We start from the raw sequence: 22,894 nt of genomic DNA, 5'->3' as shown, positions 1-22,894 counted from the left end.
TCATTCTTGTTGTTGTTCCTGCTGACATGGCACATACCCACGTGGGGGATTGGCCAGGAATCGGGCGTGAGAAGGGCTAATGCACCCGCTTAAAGGAGTACTGACACGAAATTTCAAAGCTGAGATCCGCTCTAGCAATCAAGTACAACGACAACACAAATAGGTGTCTGTGAATAAATGCATCTTTCTTTCTTTGTAGTTGTTTTGTGTGTGTGTGATCTCTCTTTTGCGAACATTACCGAACCGCGCAAATTCAACTCGTGCATTCGCACTTTCACATTCTTCCCCTCGGGGAAATGCGGGGAATTTTTTTAATTGCTCGATGAAGAGAGCCGCAAAGTGCGTGAGGGATTGCATGCTAAGATAGAAGAATCTCGCAAAGCAAGCAGAAAGCTTGAGGCCGAGAAAAGAAGGTTGGAGGCTGAGGAAAGAGAGCGGGAAATTAAAATGGCAGAGTTGGAACGAGAGCACGCAGAATTAACCCGGCGCTTCGCGGAAAAGGAACGCAAGAAGGAAGAAAAAGAAGAAGTCCCGCCGTTCCGACGTGTCTTTCCTCGGCTCCGTGTTTCGACGCGATTTATCGCAGTTTCTACGTTCCAAGCTATTTCCCGTAGTGCCAGCGATAACCTCCAGTTCCTGGCGCCGTCAAGGGCTACTACCTGCCCCGGGAATGTCCCCGAAAGCAAGCATCACAACCGCATCGCCTCTAAGCAGCGGCTAGGCCTAACCTCCTGTTCGGGCGGTGGGTGCCGTTCCGCGCAAGGCCTTCTTGGGTCCCGCAAGCAGGCGCTACTTCAAGACCAGCTGCTTAAAGGGGCCCTGAAAGGCGCTTTGAGCACACTAAATGAACTAGCGCAACCGTTAGATTGGGTCGTCAACGTCCTCTGTGCCAAGTATTACTCTTTTACGCGCAGCGGAAAGCTCACACTTTTGTTGCAAAGTTTGTCGCTTTTTTCTCACCATTTCCTTCGTGTTTTTGGACGCCGCCATCTTTACATGTCTACATCATCGATTCCCAGATGTTCGTCATGAGCTAGACATCCTGCTATTGGGCGGCTTTTTCACGCACTTCCGGCAAAGAGATGAGTCGTTTGCTCAGCGTCGGCTCGCCGGCTGATCTGCCAGCGGAGTGCCGGAGTGCTTGGAAATTTTACGACAAACGAAACAAGTGTAAAGGAACGCTTAACCGTTTGTATTGAATGCAACAGGGCCATAACACGACATGAATATTCTCTTACTTGAGTACGTTTCATAAAGAAAGCGTTGAAGCCCCGTGGCACTTCTTTCTTGCAATCGCAGAGAACGCCCTGAGCCGAATGCCCGGGTTTGACGCATACATTTTATTCAACTTCCAAACAATCCAGAGATGCGTTTCGAACGAACACAACGTCACAACATGCGTTGCAAGTCCGAACCGCGATTGACAGACGATGGGTTGCCTCCTCCTGCCCCTCGTAAATTCGGCACTCACCTCGCGCGCGGTTTGCGGGGACGAACAGCAAGTCACTTAACTCTGGCGCAGAAGCAGAGATGGCTTTTAGCCACGCACACTGCACATACCCCATGCGAGGTTGAGTCGTACGCCGCTTGAGAAAGATAATCCAGACCATGGGAAGCACTATCCACCCGCAGAAGCACAACGTCGCATTTCATCGCGAAACAAAGGCGTCCACAACACACACACCATCGCCTCCTGTAATTCCAAACGCATCTCGCACTTCCAAATAGGAGTGAGTAGTATGCCTGCAGTGCCCATGTGCCGCGAGGTGGGCCCCAAGCTGAACCGGGATCACGCAACCATAACTGACTTCTAGAGCGGTTTGTGCCTTGTTGCCAGGGCAACCGATGTTTAATATTGTCGAAGAAATGGTGCTCGCTCCAGCGATAGAAAGCTCAGAGCCGCGGTGGAGCATGTTTTGCCAACGTTGCCGCTCTCCACCACGCGTCGCCCCAAGCAGAACTGGCGTTTTGTGCACGGGTTCTGTATCGGTTTAAAATGTCTTTTTCACATGCCGCCGGCAGGAATTAACACCGCCACAAAATAAGACCCGGCACCAACGGGGCCACATCTGATACGGCGCTTTTTGGATAAAGAGTGCGCTGTGCATACAAGGGAGCGAGCGCAGGATCCTCCCCGTGCAGCTGCGAGTTCGCCGCCGATAATAAGTCGCGTGCCGCCAATAGCAAAGTTCTACAGCAACGTACACCGCGAAAGGGCAAGGCCAGGCCGCCGCACACATGGGGCCAGATTTTTCGTTCGCTTTTCCAGCCTTGAGCAGAGTGCGAGATCCATGGTGTCAACAAAGCTTGCCTGGCCGTAGCAGACGGCTGTGTGAGCAGCGCAATAGCGGAAGTACGTCATCGCCGGGGAGCGCAGCATCATGGGAGGGAAGGCTCGCTCGCCGTCAACAGCGGAGAGTAAGTTGAAAGGAGGAGGAAACGCGGCGCGAAGATAATGCGCGGTTTTTGATTTCCGATTTATCAGCTAATACTCATCGCTTCAACAAAATTCTTGCGGGAGGAGATTGCTAATACACTGCTTTATTTGGTTACATGTACATCCACGCATCGGGGGAAGGTATTTCAGGACCCCTTTAAGCAAATGGATCCGGCGTCTCAAGTGGTGTCCAACGTCGCCCTTCAAACATCGACGCCTCTGACACCCCAGGGCGACGACAGCTGCCCCATGGATGCTAGCAGCGACCCTCCTGTGCCGCAAGAGCCCAGTAATGTCACTGGCAAGTCTGCTGAACCCCCCGACAAACGCCTTTGCACCGAGTCTTCAACCTTAGTGCCGCGTCAGTCTGAGGACGCTAATGCCCCGATGGACGTTCCAACAGCCAACCGTATTCACTCTGACGGTAAGGTGCCCTGCCGTCTGAATCCCACTGGCCTCCCATCAAGCGCTAAAGATGCTCAACCAGCTTCCTTCAAGGTAGCCATCAAACCGCAGCAGAATTTCAACATCCACCAAATCACGACGAAAGCTCTCCTACAGACGCTATCAGCATGTATGCATCCTCAAAGTCATGATGGCTACACTTTGCACCGAGATACCAACTCAATTTCTGTTTGGGTAGCGTCATTAGAGGCAGTTCACAAGCTTTACAGCCTCACTTATATACCCGTCTCCCCCGGAGTTCATCTGCCGGTACAAGCTTACCTCCTAGGGGGTACTCATGTCCGCCGTTATGTTGTCTCGGGCGTCGATGCCAGTGAGTCCTCCGACGTGCTCCGGGACACCATCCGATGCGAGACGCACCAAGTGCTCCTAGCCCGGTATCTTGGCACTCATCGTCCATGCCTCGTGACTGTTCTTGGTCCTCCGGAACCACCGGTGCGATTCATATACAATGGATGCATCCTTCGCCCTCGGCCTTACAAGACGAGGCCAGTATTTTGTTACCAATGCTTGCAACAGGGTCACATGCGCACATCTTGCCCAAATCCCCCTCCTGCTAAAACCTCGGCGACTCCGAACGCGACTGCTGGAAATGAAAATGCCCCTAAATTTCGTTGTGGGCTGTGCAAGTCTGATGACCACGATATCACAGACAGGAAGTGCCCAACGACGCTTAACGCCAAGCCACGTGCACGTGTGAAGAGCTCCCCGAGGTCCCGGGTTGATCAACGGCTCCCGCTTTCAAACCGGTACGAACTCCTAGCTTCGAATGACGAGGACGATATTGCAGATCACGTACCAGAACCGGTCTCTGCCACACCACCTATGAATTCGGATTCATACAGCCAGGTGGTGCGACTGCGTCGGCCTCGTCAGCGATCCTGTCTTCAAGAGGCCGACCAGAATTCCCCGGCCCTAGAAGAGGTAGATCTTCGCCTCCAGGCACTACAAACGGAGCTTGCGAATTTGACCGCTCGTCGCGCCCAGTTGCTGGCACAGAGACGCTTGAAGCGTGCTGCTGCAAAAGAGAGCTCATGTGAAGCTATACCTCCTCTATCAACTTCTCCCTTGCCTCCACCTGCTCCGGCATCATTACCAGTAGCAGCCTCGATCTCGTCAGCATCCGACGCTCGCTCCATTCTTAACTACGTGGTAAAGCAGCTGCACATATTAACCACTACTCTTGCAGCATGCCTCCGCTAAATTATGCACCTGCCATACCTGCAACTACACGCAAGGACACTATCCTACAATGGAACTGTCGGGGCCTGCCCCAAAAAGTTGGTGAACTTAAGGAACGCCTTCGCCTAGGCTCACTTCGTGCATGGGCGCTACTGCTTCAGTAAGCGAATGGCCAACCCCGTATCCCCTTTTTTACCGGCTATGCGTCTCCAACAATCATTGACCACCGTAACGCCCCACCAACGCCACGGGGTAAAGCGGTGGTATATGTGCTCACGCGCCTTCCCCAGCAAGCCATTGACCTTCAAAGCTGGTGCTCCCCGTGGCAAGAAACTGTTGCCGTGAAAGTTCAACTAAGCCCCTGTGCAGTGATCCTCGTATCCTGCTATGTGCGTCCTCACAGTGGTCATGCCCCGCGGGCTCGGTTTGGGTGGATTTCGCATATACCAGCACAACATCCCGGTTGTCCCATCCTCATCGCCGGTGACTTTAATGCTTCGCACCCAGCCTAGGGCTATAACATGGCGAGTGCGCGAGGTTCAGATCGCCTCAAGGTCATGGAGAATTCTCGCTTCACTCTACTTAATGACACGACCCAGTCAACTCGCCGCTCCACGTCTACTCGTATGCCTCCACATTCCCCAGATCTAGCTTGCTGGCTTGGTCCAACGGCCGTTACTTGGCGGCGGGAGCCAGACTGCTGGGGTAGCGACCATCATCCCATTTACCTCGATATTTCATCTTCGCCCTCGCGTCGCCTACGTCGCAAATGCCATATTATCAAGTGGGACGAGCTTCGGAAGTCGATTAGGCAGATATCAGCATTCAAAGAGGACCCTTTATCATCCGTACAAAGGGCTCTTGAAGATTCTACAACTGTAAACTGGGTTGACGAGAGCCGCCCTAACCCTAATTTGTGCCTCCATCAGCTGTGGGCGCAGCGCCGCCAGGCAGAAGTGTTTGCTTGTCGCATTCCCACCTCTCCGACTTGCCAAATCCGCCTTAAACAGCTCACAGCCGCGGCTCGTCGCCATGAACGCCGGCTGTCCCGCCAGCGCTGGCTTGACATGTGCACTTCGTTAGGGCCTCAGTCTGGACTACGCTCGATATTGCGCATTTTTCATTCGTTGGAGCGATCACCACGATCCCCAGATCCTGCTGCGTCAACGTTCCTCACGTCCAACCAGACTTCTTTGCAATTTGCAGATACGCTGGCCCATACATTATACCCCGATTTTGACTTGGTCCCAGCCATCATGCCCCCTCAGTTCACTCTTCCGTCCGGTGCTGGTACGCCGCCATCGGAAGCAGCAACCGAGGGCATACTCTCACCATTTGCAATTGCAGAACTACCCGCGGCCATTGACACGGCGGCACTCCGCAAAGCTCCTGGCCCCGACGGAGTAACATTTGAATCTTTCAAGAACCTCGACCATTCTTCTCTGGAGAGACTCCTAGAGTCGTACAACCGGGTTTGGCTCACGTATACAATCCCCCCGGCCTGGCTTCAAGCGGATGTTATCACTATCCCGAAACCCGGTAAACCGAGTACAGACATCCGCAACCTCCGACAAATAGCGCTTACGGCGACCATTTGGAAGCTGTTGGAACGGATGATTGCCACACTCCTTCAGAGGTGGCTCGACAAGCACCATCTATACCACCCATGCCAAATTGGATTTCTTCCCCACCTTGGTGCAGAGGATGGTCTGGGCCACCTCTCCGAGATGATCCTTATTGGCGGCCGATCCCACCGTGTTCGCTCTGTGCTGGGCATAGACGTTCACAAAGCGTACAACCACCTTGGCCACGCCGCCGTCATTGCGGTACTTCATCTCCTTCAGCTGCCATCCCGCCTATGTGATTTCATCTCCTTCTACCTACGAAACCGACCTTCTCCATACGTCTCAACGGATTTCCCATAGGTTCCTTCCAGCCCCGCCGTGGTGTGCCTCAGGGATGTCTCTTGGCCTCCTTGCTTTTTAACGTGGCCATGATATCTCTTGCCTGGCGACTTGGTGCTGTTCCACACATCTATAGTATCATCTATGCAGACGACATCACGGTATGGTCTGTTCACCAGGACCTTCACGTCCAAAGTGTCCGCCTGCAACAAGCTCTAGATGAAACCAATTCGTGGTGCAGATATCTTGGCCTCACACTTTCGCCTAACAAAATAGCCCTTCTCACCGTGGCCAACGCATGGGGCCGTCGGCGGTTGGCAACCTCCCCGATCCGTCTTTCGGTTCAAGGCACGCCTATACCAACAGCATCTACCCTGCGGGTGTTGGGCTTAGATATTACGGCCACCGGTTCTGCAAAACCTTGGATTCGCTCTGCGAAGCATCAAGCTTCACAATCGCTGCATCTGTTCCGTCGCATGTCTCAAAAAGCCGGCGGTGCGGCCTCCAGATGGCCCGCATGCTTGTCCGAGCCATTCTTCAGCCTCGCATAGTTTATCAAGTGCAATTCCACTTTCTTACAAAGTCAGACTGGGCACTACTCGAATCAATAAACAATTCGGCTATGCGAGCTATAACTGGTCTTCCAGCCCTCACCATCGTCCCTATTCTGCAACAGGAAGCGCAGCTCAACACGTTTGATGAGCTGGTGCACCAGCGTCGACAAGCCCGCCTCCAAAACCAAGCCCTTGACCCTGATTCCGCCGCTCTTGCAGCATACATGACCGGTTCACCAGCCCCACCACAATCAAACACCACTATTCGGCCCCCATGGAAGTTCCACCAATTAACGTATACACGACCTGTTGCACGTATTCATCCCCGTACAGTCGGTGCTCCGATACCCCCTTCTATGGACATTGGTAGCCCTTCGTCTACGCTGATGTTTGTCGACGCCAGTGCTTCCGATACCTTACTTCATACGGCTATACTCTGTCCGACTGTGGCTCCCGATCCAGTGACCTGCACTTACATAACAACGGAGAAGTGGCCATCAATGCAGGCAGAACTCCTTGCAGTGCGGGATGCTCTTCTACACACATCGTTGCTATCAACCACGCTTCACCACGGTGTACAATTTACACTGATTCGTCGGCAGCTGTTCGAGAGCTTCGTAAAGCTATCACGTCCAACGAACGTCTGCTACAAATCCAGGACATAATGGACACTTATCCATGTCGTGTGCGCCTGTCATGGTGCCAACGGAATAGCCACCCTGCAATGCAGGCTGCAGATGCCGGCACACACCCCGTGCGTGTGCAATATCCAGCTCCTCTTGCACCTTCGTCAAACGGTGTTCGCCTTGCCAGTGCAAAAGAACGTCTACGGCGCACCGCGCGCGCTCTCATACCCCCGCGCGGTACAGATCTCCCTGGCAGGTTGTCTCGCCAAGATGAGGTTCTGCTCAGACGTCTTCGCCTCGGAGTCGCTCTCACGCCAGCTGTGACGAGGTCCTGGCCTCCTCAATACCATGCCCCGTTCAACTCCACCTGCCCCTTTTGCCCCGCTCCAGTTGACCAGGCTATAACAGAGCACCTGGTGTGGAGTTGCCCTGCTCTGCGAAGCCGACGCGCTGTGCACATCGCCACCTGCTGCCCGCGCCCCGGACGTCCGCCAGACTTCATGGCGTTGATACATGGACCACATCATGACCCCCTGCTCCAATTCCTTCGGGAATCCGGGTTGTATCTATATATTTAATTCCCCTTATGCTGAATAGCAAACTTCCGCAATAAAAAAAAAGAGAACGGTGAACGCGCCGCACGTGAGACTGAAGGCACGCGGGTCGCTGACCTCTATGAGGCACGTAAGGAAGAAAAGACGCAGTGAAACATCCCCCTCGCGAGGGGCACGATCAAATGCAGAGGATTCCCGGGGGCGCACGACGTTAAGTAGTTTGCGTTACGTTAATGTTGCACTTGTGGCAACTGCTGACGAGAGAGCGCTCGTCAGCAGTACTTTGAATGAGTCAACGATATAAGGCGCGTTCGGAGCGTCCCATTCTGTGTCGGCTTTGTGGCGCAGTGGGTAGAGTACCATGTACATTGCGTTCCGCCCGCAGGGTCGAGGGATCGAAACCGGGCGCCGGATGGTATTTTTTTATATAGTAGGGAGGGGTGCGCTGCGGACTACGGGCGTCAACGCGGGTGACATCGTGAGTTACTGAAATGCTCTGCATTTAAAAGCGCGTATATAGCCGACATGGAAGAAGCACGTGCGGTTGAAAGAGCGATTTGCACACCGGTATGATGACAATGAAAAAATAAAATATGGGTTCTCGCAAAGGACTGCTGCGGAGAAAGGCGCGTTCGAAGCGCGAGACAGTAAACTGGCCGGACGTGACGTTTGGCAATGAGCGCACCGAGAAGACGCCAGGGGAGGACAGCTTTCTGCCGCCTAGCAGCTTTGCTGATTCAGATGGTTTTACGGTCTCCGAAAGAGCATCAGTTCAGAATGAGGCACGTGTCGCTCCGTGCACTGGGAGGAATGACATCAGGCCTGAAGGCTTTAGTACTGGCCCGTTAGAAATGGGAATGAACAGTGAGAGTAGCCGCAACCCCGGAAAGGCCAGTGCGACGTGTTTAGACAGTGAAGCGGCCAGCGCAGCGTCCGAGATTGTCAACGGGGACACTAGGGCGCAGCCACCTTCCGGGATTTCAGACCGACCAGGGCAGCGCCTTGAGACCGGATTCTTTGCAGAGCAAAAAAAGAAATTGGGCAAGGTTATAAGGGGCCGGAACATGGAGTTTGCCGCGCGACACTAGCGCCATTTTTTTGCCGTAGTGGTGGAAAACGGAAGTTATGGACGAAAAAAAAAAAGAACCTGCCGCAGCTGTGAGCGCGATGCCCACAGCTGCGGCACGTTACTTTTTCTTTTTTTTTTTGAGCGTGAGCGCTTTTTTTGCTTGCCGCGAGTTTTTCCCGAGGCAGTAGGGCTCGAACGTTAATTACCTCATTTAGGGTAATTAGTTAATTATTGATTAGTCAGATTGGGTTAAAAGTCAAAGTGATGTTTAATAGGGGTTGTGAGGTATCAAATTAAAGGTCTCGATTAGTGGAATCACGTGGTAATAGTCATGAGATAATCACGTGAGTCACAGATTCGGTTAAAAGTCAAAGTGATGCTACTAGGGCTTGTGAGGTATGAAATTAAAGATCTCGATTAGGGGAATCACATGGGAGAAATCCAAAATTGCTTCCCGGTAATAGTCATGAGTTAATCACGTGAGTCATAGATTGGATTAAAAGTCAGAGTGATGCCAGTAGGGCTTGTGAGGTATCAATTTAAAGCTCTCGATTAGGGGAATCATGGGGGACACATTAAAAATCGCTTCTTGGTTACAGTCATGAGAAAGTCAGGTGACTCATAGATTGGGTAAAAGTGAAAGTGATGCGACAAGGGCTTGTGAGGTATCAAATTAAAGGTCTCGATTAGGGGAATCACGTGGGGCAAATTAAAAATTGCTTACTGGTTATAGTCATGCGATAGTCACGTGAGTCACACATTGGGTTAAAAGTCAAAGTGATGCCACTAGGGCATGTGAGCTATCAAATTAAAGGTCTCGATTAGGGGAATCACGTTGGGGAAATTAAAAATTGCTTCCTGGTAATAGTCATGGGGTAATCACGTGAGTTATAGATTGGGTTAAAAGTCAAAATGATTTCAGTAGGGCTTGTGGGGTATCAAATTAAAGTTCTCGATGAGGGGAATCATGGGGGACACATTAAAAATCGCTTCCTGTTTATAGTGTTAAGATAGTCACGTGAGTCATAGATTGAGTTAAAAGTGAAAGTGATTCGACGAGGGCTTGTGAGGTATCAAATTAAAGGTCTCGGTGAGCGGAATCACGGGGGGGGAAATTAAAAATTACTTACTGGTTATGGTCACGAGATAGTCACGTGAGTCATAGATTGGGTTAAAAGTGAAAGTGATGCGACTAGGGCTTGTGAGGTATCAAATTAAAGGTCTCGATGAGGGGAATCACGGGGGGGGATTAAAAATTACTTACTGGTTATGGTCACGAGATAGTCACGTCAGTCATAAATTTGGTTAAAAGTGAAAGTGATGCGACTAGGGCTTGTGAGGTATCAAATTAAGCGTCTCGATGAGGGGAATCACGTGGGACAAATTAAAAATTGTTTTCTGGTTATAGTCATGAGATATTATGGAGTCATAGAATGGGTTAAAAGTCAATATGATGCCACTAGGGCTTGTGACGCATCAAATTAAAGGTCTCAATGAGGGAAATATCGGGGACAAATTAGAAATCGCTTCCTGGCTATAGCCATGAGATGGTCACAGTCATAGAATGGGATAAAAGCCAATGTGATGCGACTAGGGTTGTGAGGTATCAAATTAAAGGGGTCAATGAGTGGAATCATAGGGTACAAATTAGAAATCGCTTCCTGGTTATAGTCGTTAGATAGTCACGGAGTCATAGAATGGGTTAAAAGTCATAGTGATGCGACTAGGGCTTGTGAGGTATCAAATTGAAGGTCTCGATTAGGAGAATCATGGGGGCAAATTAGAAATAGCTCTTTAGTTATAGTAATGAAATAGCCACGTGGGTCATAGAATGGGTTTAAAATCTAAACGACCAGGGCTTGTGAGGTTTGTGACTAGGGCTTGTGACTAGGGCTTGTGAGGCATCAAATTAAAGGCCTCAACGAGGGAAATCACGTGGGGTGAATGAAAAGTGGAGTCCTCGTTATAGTCATGAGATATTTACGTGAGTCATAGATTGGGTTAAAAGTCAAAATAGTGCCACTAGGGCTTGTGAGATATCAAATTAAAGGTATCGATGAGTGGAATCATGGGGTACAAGTTAGAAATCGCTTCCTGGTTATAGTCATGAGATAATCACGTGAGTCATAGATTGGGTTAGCAGTGAAAGTGATGCCACTAGGGCTTGTGAGGCATGAAATTAAAGGTCTCGATGAGGAGAATCATGAGGTACAAGTTAGAAATTGCTTCCTGGTTATAGTGATGAGATAGTCACATGAGTCACGAATTGGGTTAAAAGTCAAAGTGATGCCACTAGGGCTTGTGAGGTATCAAATAAAAGGTCTCGATTAGTGGAATCATGGGGGACAATTTAAAAATCGCTTCCTGGTTATAGTCACGGAGTCATAGATTGGGTTAAAAGTCAAATTGATGCCACAGGGCTTCTGAGGCATCAAATTAAAGGCCTCGACGAGGGCAATCACTTGGGGTGAATGAAAAGTGGAGTCCTCGTTATAGTCATGAGATATTTACGTGAGTCATAGATTGGGTTAAAAGTCACAATGGTGCCACTACGGCTTGTGAGACATCAAATTAAGGGTGTCGATTAGGAGAATCACGTAGAACAAATTAAATATTGCTTCCTGGCAATAGGCATGAGATAGTCACGTGAGTCATAGATTGGGTGAAAAGTGAAAATGGTGCCACTAGGGCTTGTGAGGTATCAAATTAAAGGTGCCGATTAGGAGAATTGCGTGGGACAAATTAAATATTGCTTCCTGCTTATAGTCATGAGATAGTGACGTGAGTCATAGATTGGGGTAAAAGTCAAAGTGATGCCCTAGAGCTTGTTATCGCCCTCCCGAATGTAAAAAGAAAGTTGCACATTCGAGAAGGGGGCTGATGGGGTGTTGAAAAGTGCGCTAGGAATGTGTGTTCGCGCTGGTAGTGAAAGCGACAATACCATATCTGCACAAGATCCCGGCATCCCAAAATCCAAAGTCGGCCATGAGTCGTTCGGGGAAAATTCGTTTTTTAAGCTCGCCGCGAGCAGACTTGTTCAGTTTGTGCTTCCTTCAAGCTCCCCTATTCTAAGGGAAGATTTTGTGCGTCATCAATATTACTGGGGTCTTTCTGTCCCGTTTCAGGATGAGAACAGAATGAGCTCTGCATGCTGAGTGGTCGACGCAGCTCCGGTACTTCCGAATAGGACGTTATCTACCGGGGCCCGATCACGAAAGGAAGCCACATCTCTTACTGCACATTGGGCAGGGGTCGTTTGCTTTCGCGAAAAAAAGGCTGTTTGGGTGTATTTTCACAAGCAATAAACAGCTTTTCCTGATTTAGCGTCAACAAAACTATAAAGGAATGCTACCAACAAATGTATTGAAAAGCTCTTCAGCAGCCCTTTAAAAGCATGTCGAGCTTTTAATATGTAAGGAATCGTGTTTTTTTTCATTTCCAATATTTAAAAAAAAAACATGAAAATAAATTTTTTTTCACGCCCTTCACTATTTGATGGAAATTACAACTCTGCTGAGGTGGCATCTCCTTGCAATTCGAAATGAAGGTTTTGTATTATGTATAAAAAATAAATATATTCATTTGTTTTGTTTCTTTATTGCTACTTTGTTACTTGTGGCTGATACGCCATGTGGAGGAACGTACGTAGCACCAACACAATAATGTACCAGGATGGTAAACATATCTATGGTGCTTTGCGTTTTTATGGTAGTAAACAAATATACACATGACGAACCAGCGCGCTTCGAAAGCCTTTTACATCCCCTGGCAGTCTTACAGCAGTAACTGAAAATAGCACCCGCTGCAGTGGCTCAGTTATGCTGCTGAGCCCAAGGACGCGGGTTTGATCCCGTTCGCGATCTCTGCTTTTCTTATGGAGGAGAAAAAAAGACGATCGTATGTCGAGGCTTCGTCGCGCGTTAAAGGTGCGCAGGTGCTCAAAAGTAATCCAGAGCCCTCGTGGCCCAGGTGCACAGCCGCGGCGCGTAAACTCTCATAACTTGAATTTAAAAAGGCCCTATATCTCCGTCCTTGGCACAAATTCCATCGAAAGACAGTAGTCTTCTGCCATCCGAGCCTGTAAACCCCCTTGTGTCCCCCCACCCTTGTCTCTTCCACTCCCCCTCCACCACCAGAGATGCAGTCGACGTTTGCTCAATTTGATCCGACTCTCCTGCGTTCGCTGCATCTGTTCAGAGCTCTTTTTTCTATGGCTCTTTGGCGCGAATTAACAGCCCCCCAAAAAAGCAACACACAGCGCCTCAAGAAAGCCAGCAGTGCTTGCTCCAAAGTAGTGGATAGGGAGCGTCGTGCTGCTAGGGGGAAAAGAAACTCGAGCCACCGTCGGGAAAAGAGTTGTCAATCCCGAAGCTGAGGAATTTGGAAGGCCGGTGAAGTAAAAATACAATCTTTTCCAGCAGTCCCATGACGGCACCTGATTGCAGTGCCAGACGTTCCTGTAGTGAAATTTGCAATAAACGACTTTATGCTCTAGAGAGTATGTTGCAAGCCACCGACGGAACGAGTAACGCCAGTCACGTGATGCGCCGTCCAGGATGACTGTCACCAAGAATATTCGTGGCGACGTCACCCTCTTAGAGAATGCGGCGCAACAGCGCCATGATGCGCCCTGCAAGACGTTTCGCAGGGTTACTCTTTTAACGTGACAGCACTATACTGTCTTTTCTGCTCCTTAAGAGTGCAATGAATAAATCGACATGCATGTATTCCAATATACAGATACCTGTTTGTGTCGTCTCGGTACAACTATTCACAACTATCTGAACACTGGCACCACGATTTGTAAACTATTCCACCATAAAAATAAGGAAAGTTTAGGAGAGGCTGTGACCACCTCTTTCGTGCAACCGGTCACGTCATCTTAGGAGTGTTCACTTGTTCTTGTATTTTGAGCCCATTCTCCCTTTCGTTCTCCTTAAGTCGCTTCTCGCTTCGTCTTCTCCAACTGTGCCTCTGAACCTGTGGAAGCAATTTTGTAGCTTCGGCAGCAACGAAAATCGATCGCTTGTATTGTTTTAGCTTGTGCAGAAAAACGACATATTGCCGCACTAGCGGCGCCGCAGCTGCGAATTCGTTTGTCAATTCGCACCATATAGAGCAGGCTTATGGCACCCTACTTGCATTTACGCTTACGGCAATAGATCCATTTTTGCCACAAGTGTGGTTCCAGAACATGAATCCGAACACTTTCATTCCAATACCGTATGAATTCGAGGCGCAGACAAAGAAGTGGCTATGATTATCATTGTAACGATCGTCCTTCTGCAGCTCCGCTAGACATCTTGTACCTCATCACATAGCTTAGCTTTGAGGCTCACTTCATTCGACTGTTACAGTATATATGCCCAAATCCGAGTAACGGTTTTTGCAGTGGCTCAGAAAAATCAGCCCGTATTTAGAAAGATCCCCGTACAAATATTTTCCGGGGTACGCTGACAGCAACACATGTGAAGTTCCCACTGCGTTCCCTCCTCGCCCTTGTGTTACTTCACCATCGCGCCCCGCTTGGGCCAACTACATTATGCAACCGGCCAGCGCGAACGGTGTGCAAGCCGTGTATTGGCACGGAGTGTTCTGCGAAGGCCGCATTACCTTGGGTACGCAAGCGGCTGGCATAAAAATGCTGCACGTTATCAATATTATTTTATTTTATGAGCAATATTATGGATTACGATCGAAACTGTGTAGCATATGTTATACAACTCCCAGACGGCAGATCAAATTATCTTTCGAGCGAATGACATTTGCTTTAAATGTCAATGTTTCAGCGCTACATGACAACACACGACGTTTGAGGCTACACGACGTTTGAGATGAATGATATTTAGCGGCGAACCGTGGTTCGGGAGCTCATTCAGCGGCGAATAGGGTGGCCTCGACAGCAGTGCCACATCAACAGTGAAGAAAGTTCACTAATGCACCAAAAAATACGGTTTCTAAAAAGTGTCAGCAAACATACTTCCCCTTCATATTGTGTTTAAAATAAAGAAAGGCAAACAAGTACTATGTAAAGATAAAATCGCGCCCACAATGTGCACTGTACCCTAATACGGATTTTTCGCGGACTTGTGTCGGCTTGTAATATCAACTGATGTCACCTAAACTGGTGATCTTTCTAACTTTATTTAAAGACATTCCTTCGTTATCTTTTCAAACAATAGATTTTATGAAAACATCCTAGATGGAGACCTTTCATTTGATCTCCCCCAAGCCCCAGTACCGCAGCTGACAGAATAGAACTAGCAGAGCTCTCGAAGTTAATCAATAAGCGAAGACAGCTGACATACGGAAGTATAATATGGAGAGGATCGAATACGCTGTAAAGAACGGAGGTAGCCTGAAAGCAGTAAAGAGACGTCTTGGCGTGGGGAAAAATCAGATGTATGCACTTAAGGATAAGCAAGGCAATGTCATCACAAATAGGGATAAAATAGTGACAGTGGCCGAGGAGTTCTATAGGGATCTGTACAGTAGCCGGGACATACAGGATAATGCCGAACGAGACAGTAGTTCAGAGGAGATAGACATCCCACCAGTAACGACCGAAGAAGTAAGGAAGGCTTTGAAAGAAATGAAAGGGGGCAAAGCACCTGGTGAGGATCAGATAACAGCAGACCTCTTGAAGGATGGCGGAGAAATTGTACTTGAAAAACTGGCAAACCTGTATACGGAATGCCTAATGACCGCAATGGTACCGGACTCTTGGAAGAACGCGAACATCATCCTAATCCATAAGAAAGGCGACATGAAGGACTTGAAAAATTACAGGCCGATCAGCTTACTGTCAGTCGTCTACAAGGTATTTACCAAGGTAATCGCTAACCGAATCTCTCCAACCTTACATTTCAGCCAACTTAACGAACAAGCAGGGTTCCGTAAAGGTTATTGAACAATGGACCATATTCACACGATCAATCAGGTGATAGAGAAGTGCGCTGAGTATACTGAACCCCTATATATAGCCTTCATAGATTATGAGAAAGCATTTGACTCGGTCGAAACCCTAGCAGTCATTCAGGCATTACGGAACCAGGGGGTAGATGAGCATTATGTAAGAATACTAGAGGATATCTATAATGTGTCTACAGCTACCATCATCCTCCATAAGGAGAGCAGTAAAATACCTATAAGGAAGGGTGTCAGACAAGGAGACACAATCTCTCCAATGTTATTCACAGCATGCTTACAAGAAGTATTCAGAACGTTGGATTGGGAACAGGTGGGAGTAAGGGTTAATGGAGAATACCTCAGTAACCTCAGATTTGCTGATGACGTTGCCTTGCTAAGTAACTCGGGGGACGAATTGCAAAGCATGCTTTCCGCACTGGGCGAACAAAGTAGAACCGTGGGCCTGAAAATTAATATGCAGAAAACTAAAGTAATGATCAATAACCTCGGGACAGCACAGCAGTTTGAGATAGATGGCGAGGCAGTGGAAGTGGTAAGCGAATATATATACTTGGGCCAAGTTGTGACCCCAGATCCCAACCATGAGGCAGAGATAATTAGAAGGATCAGAATGGGGTGGGGTGCATATGGCAGACATTCTCAGATAATGAATAGCAGCCTACCATTGTCGTTGAAAAAGAAAGTGTATGACAGCTGCATCTTACCGGTACTCACCTACGGGGCAGAAACTTGGAGGCTCACTAAGAGGGTTCAACTTAAATTGAGAACGACTCAGCGGGCAATGGAGCGGAAAATGATAGGTGTAACATTAAGGGACAAGAAGAGAGCGGAGTGGGTCAGGGAGCAAACTGGTGTTAAAGACATATTAGTAGAAATTAAGAAGAAGAAATGGACTTGGGCAGGGCATGTAATGCGAAGGCAAGATAACCGCTGGTCATTAAGGGTAACAGAGTGGATCCCTAGAGAAGGCAAGCGCTGCAGGGGGCGACAGAAAGTTAGATGGGCAGATGAGATCAAGAAGTTTGCGGGGATAAATTGGTCACAGTTGGCACAGGACCGAGGTAATTGGAGAATAATGGGAGAGGCCTTTGCCCTGCAGTGGGCGTAGACAGGCTGGTGATGATGATGATGATGATGAAGCCCCAGTAGCGTCATACTCACGTTTAACCCAACCTATGACTCACGATGACTATTTCTTGAGTATAACTAGGAAGCAATTTTTAATTTGTCACATGTGATTCCCCTCATGGAGACCTTTAATTTGATACCTCAAAAGCCCTACTGGTACCACTTTGACTTTTAACCCAATTTGTGACTCACGTTACCATCTCATGACTATAACCAGTAAGCGACCTTTAATTTGTCCATGATTCCCCTCATCGAGACCTTTATTTTGATATCTCACGAGCCCTAGTGGCACCACTTTGACTTTTACCCAATTTGTGACTCACGTGACTATCTCATGACTATAACAAGAAAGCAATTTTTAATTTGTCCCACGTGATTCCCCTCATGGAGACCTTTAATTTGATACCTCACACGCCCTAGTGGCACCACTTTGACTTTTAACTGAATCCATGACTCATGTGACTATTCGTGACCCTAACCAGAAAGCGATTTTTAATTTGTCCCATGTGATTCCCCTCATCACGACCTTTCATTTGATATCTCATAAGCCCTAGTGGCACCACTTCGACTTTTAACCCAATTTGTGACTCACGTGGCTATCTCGTGACTATAACCAGAAAGCAATTTTTAATTTGTTCCACATGATTCCCCTCATCGAGACCTTTACTTTGATATCTCGCAAGCCCTACTGGCACCACTTTGACTTTGAACCCAATTTGTGTCTCACGTGACTATCCCGTGACTATAACCAGAAACCAATTTTTAATTTGCCCCACTTGATTCCCCTCATCGAGACCTTTATTTGATACCTCCGAAACCGTAGTGGCACCACTTAGACTTTTAACCCAATTCGTCACTCACGTGACTATCTCATGACTATAACAAGAAAGCAATTTTTAATTTATCCCACGTGATTCCCCTCATCGATACCTTTCATTTGATACCTCACAAGCCCTAGTGGCACTACTTTCACTTTTAACTGAATCCATGACTCATGTGACTATTCGTGATTATAACCAGAAAGCGATTTTTAATTTGTCCCATGTGATTCCCCTCATCACGACCTTTCATTTGATACCTCATAAGCCCTAGTGGCACCACTTTGACTTTTAACCCAATTTGTGCTCACGTGGCTATCTCGTTACTATAACCAGAAAGCAATTTTTAATTTGTTCCACATGATTCCCCTCATCGAGACCTTTAATTTGACACATCACAAGACATAATGGCACCATTTTGACTTTTAACCCAATTCGTGACTCACTTGACCATCTCATGACTATAACCAGAAAGCAATTTTTAATTTGTCCCCCATGATTCCCCTCATCGAGACCTTTAATTTGATACCTCACACGCCCTCGGGGCACCACTCTGACTTTTACCCAATTCATGACTCACGTGACTAACTCGTGACCATAACCAGTAAGTCATTTTTAATTTCCCCCACGTGATTCCCCTCATCGAGACCTTTAATTTGATACCTCCTAAACCATAGTGGCACCACTTTGACTTTTAACCCAATTCGTGACTCACGTGACTATCTCGTGACTATAACCAGAAAGCAATTTTTAATTTGTCCCAAGTGATTCCCCTCATAGAAACCTAATTTGATACCTCACAAGCCCTAGTGGCACCACTTTGACTTTTAACCCAATTTGTGTCTCACGTGACTATCTCGTGACTATAACCAGAAAGCAATTTTTAATTTGCCCCAAGTGATTCCCCTCATCGAGTCCTTTAATTTGATACCTCCCAAACCATATTGGCACCACTTTGACTTTTAACCCAATTCGTGACTCACGTGACTATCTCGTGACTATAGCCAGAAAGCAATTTTTAATTTGTCCCACGTGATTCCCCTCACCGTGACCTTTAATTTGATACCTCACAATCCCTAGTGGCACCATTTTGACTTTTAACCCATTTTGTGTCTCACGTGACTATAACCAGAAAGCAATTTTTAATATTCCCCACGTCATTCCCCTCATCGAGACCTTTAATTTGATACCTCACAAGCCCTAGTGGCACCACTTTCACTTTTACCTGAATCTATGACTCACGTGACTATTTCGTGACTATAACCAGAAAGCGATTTTTAATTTGTTCTACGTGATTCCCCTCACCGAGACCTTTAATTTGATACCTCAGAAGCCCTAGTGGCACCGCTTTGACTTTTAACCCAATTTGTGACTCACGTGGCTATCTCGTGACCATAACCAGTAAGTAATTTTTAATTTCCCCCACGTGATTCCCCTCATCGAGACGTTTAATTTGATACCTCACAAGCCCTAGTCGAATCACTTTCACTTTTAACTCAATCTATGACTCACGTGACTATCTCATGACTACAAACAGGAAGGGATTTTTAATGTGTATTCCCCTCCTCGAGAACTTTAATTTGATACCTCACAAGCCCTAGTCGCATCACTTTCACTTTTAACCCAATCTATGACTCACGTGACTATTTCACGTGCAATTTTTAATTTGTCTCAAGAAGCAATTTTTAATTTGTCCACCATGATTCCGCTCATCGATACCTCTAATTTGATGCCTCACAAGCCGTAGTGGCATCACTTTCACTTTTAAAGGGGCCCTGAAAGGCATTTTGAGCACACTAAATGAACTAGCGCAATCGCTTTATTGGGTCGCCAACGTCACCTGTGCCAAGTATTACTCTTTTACGCGCAGCGGAAAGCTCACACTTTTGTTGCAAAGTTTGTCGCTTTTTTCTCACACTTTCATTCGTGTTTTTGGACGCCGCCATCTTCACATGTCTACATCATCGATTCCCAGATGTTCGTCATGAGCTAGACATCCTGCTATTGGGCGGCTTTTTCACGCACTTCCGGCAAAGAGATGAGTCGTCTGCTCAGCGTCGGCTCGCCGGCTGATCTGCCAGCGGAGTGCCGGAGTGCTTTGACATTTTACGACAAACGAAACAAGTGTAAACAAACGCTTAACCGTTTGTATTGAATGCAACACGGCCATAACACGACGTGGATTTTATCTTACGTGAGTACGTACCATAAAGAAAGTCCCGTGGCACTTCTTTGGTGCAATCGCAGAGAACGCCCTGAGCCGAATGCCCGGGTTTGACGCGTACATTTTATTCAACTTCAAAACAATCCAGAGATGCGTTTCGAACGAACGCAACGTCACAACATGCGTTGCAAGTCTGAACCGCGATTGACAGACGATGAGTTGCCTCCTCCTGCCCGTCGTAAATTCGGCACTCACCTCACACCCGGTTTGCGGGGACGAGCAGCAAGTCACAACTCTGGCGCGCAAGCGAAAAGGCTTTTAGCCAGGCACACTGCACATACCCCATGCGAGGTTGAGTGGCACGTCGTTCGAGAAAGATAATCCAGACCATGGGAAGCACTATCCACCCGTAGAAGTACAATGTCGCATTTCATCGCGAAACGAACGCGTCCACAACACACAGGAGGCGATGCACACACACACACTGCTTCGGTCGCTGCATTGGCTTAGCTGCAAGCTTCGTTCGGACGATCAGCGATGCTACGACGATACAGAGCTGCGTGAGGACGACGTGCTAACCACTTCACGTATTTAAAAACACAGGGGCAAAGAACTAGGTTCATCGGAAGCAAAAAATCTTTCCTCCATTATAGTGCCTGAAATATACTGGCTAGTGTGCCGAGGGCGGGCTCCAGGCGGGCGCCGGGAGCGATGTACGCGGCCGTCTGCCGCTTGGGGCGCTGCCGTGCGGGAGTGTGCGCGTTCATCCGGCCCGAGCAGATCGCGCGGTTACCTCCGAGCTGGGTAGCAGACGGCAGCGGCAGAACTTTCCATTCCCGCTTGCGACGAAAGCGAGCGAAAGCGACGGGAATTCTGTCGCGCAACCAAAATTTGTCCCGACCATTCGACAAAAACGATCGTCGCGTGACAAAGCAACAGAATTCCTGCCGCTCTCACTCGGTTTCGTCGCAAGTGCGAAGGGGCCTTTATGCGCAATCTCCGCCCCACATAAAACAAGCTCTTGCTTGTCGCCTGAGCATACGGTTGATATCTGACTATGTTACACTGTGCTTGCCAGTGTATTTAAACGATGTCACTAGGTTTGAAACGTACGCGCTCGGCGTGCAGCTTTGTAAACGCAAGCGGTTTCACATACGCACGCTATTTTGCTGCTAATGGAGTTTTAGTACAGCGTTTGTGGCCTTTGCATACGCTAAACGCTAAATTTTTGCGTCCCGCTACGTGACACCGCGATGGGAGTTTTAGTAGAGCGTCTCATCAGTTTTGCGTAGCGACACACTAATTGCATACGGCGCCATCTGTCAAATGTTTTCCGAAATGTCTCGCCGGCTGATCTGCTAGCGGAGTGCCGGAGTGTTTGGACATTTTACGACTATCCAAACAAGTGCAAACAAACGCTTTCCCGTCAGTGTTGAATGCAACACATGGGTGCAGCTTGACAGAACACGGGTTCTCGCTGATCGAGTGCAGCGTTGGTTTGCTCTTCGCCTTCACGTTCATCGCCGCTGATAAAGCGATCCGATCCGGCGCGTTTTGTGCACGGGTTCTGTGTCGGTTGAAAATGTCTTTTTTCACATGCCGCCGGTAGTAGGAATTACAACCACCGCAAAATAACACCCGGCACCAGCGGGGCCACATCTGAGACCGCGCTTTTTGGATAAACAGTGCGCGGTTCACCAAAGTGAACGAGCGCACGATTCTCCCCACGCGGCTGCGAGTTCGACGCCGGTACCAACTGCAGCTACGTACACCGCGAAAGGGCAAGGCCAGGCCGCACACCAGCGGCCAGGTCATTCGTTCGCTTTTCCAGCCTGTGTCCATGGTGTCTACAGAGATGAAAAAGCCGAAAGAGCTGGCCCGTAGCAGACGGCAGTCTGTGGGAGCGCAATAGCGGAAGTACGTCACCGCTGAGGAGCGGAGCATCATGGGAGGGGAGGCCAACAGCGAAGAAACACTTGAAAGGAGGAAATACGGCGCGACGATAATTCGCGGTTTTTGATTTACGATTTCTGAGCTAATACTCATCGCTTTAACAAAATTCTTGCAGAAGGAGATTGCTAATACATTGCTTTATTTGGTTACATGTACATCCATGCATCGGCGGAAGGCATTTCAGGACCCCTTTAACGGAATCCATGACTCACGTGACTATCTCTTGACTCCTAGTAGGAAGCAACTTTTAATGTGTCCCATGTGATTCCCCTCATCTAAACCTTTAATTTGATACCTCACAAGCCTTAGTGACATTAATTTGAATTTCAACCCAATCAATGAATAATGAATAATTAATAAATAACATGAATTAGGTTATTAATAAAATGAACAAGCGTCACCCGCACCTAATTTCTGACAAAAAAAATGTGTGTGTCTTATGACTAATATTATCAGGGTAACGAGCGGTTGCTCTTTTTAACAACACAGAAACACGCGTGCTCCACATTCACACGCCAGGGAATACCCAGTTCAGTTTCGGGCCACGTTCGGGCCCTGCAGACGAAAAGGTTGCGCGAGCACCCAGTAAGCGATCTCGCACAAACATCAACGAGAAAGAGCATGCATCACTTCGTGAGCTTTCGGAGCAAGGGGAGGAATGCGGAAGGCGTGGATTAGTTAGCACGAGAGAGGCAGGCTGAGCAGAAAAGTGGCCAAGCTACTAGCCAGAGCTACAAAGGTGAGCAGACGATGGGCCAATACGAGACAGGCTAATAGGAAGCCCCACGGGAAGAAGGGCAGCTCACGACATGGATGTGACCCACTAGGCAGCTTGCAAGCTAGTAGTGGGGAAAGAGTGACGGGTAGGGCAGCCGGTTCTAGCGAAACCATCGAGCAAGGCTACGGACCAGAGGCGCGGGAGTAAGGTTACCAAGTTGGTGGTGAAAGCCAAGCCGACAGTGTAGCAAAGGGGGCTGAGTGGTTGAGGCGGAAGAAGGTGAAGATGAAGGCAAAGGTCAACTAACCTGATGGAATACACGGAGTTGACTTGGACAGAATAGGGCCTATAACGGTGACGAATAACTGGTGTGTTGTGGTAGAACACACATG

Source organism: Haemaphysalis longicornis, unplaced genomic scaffold (assembly GCF_048455015.1).
Source record: "Haemaphysalis longicornis isolate Haplotype H1 unplaced genomic scaffold, Haemaphysalis longicornis Haplotype H1 scaffold_9, whole genome shotgun sequence".
In the NCBI taxonomy this organism is placed as follows: domain Eukaryota; kingdom Metazoa; phylum Arthropoda; class Arachnida; order Ixodida; family Ixodidae; genus Haemaphysalis; species Haemaphysalis longicornis.
Note: the sequence above shows the minus strand (reverse complement) of the source record.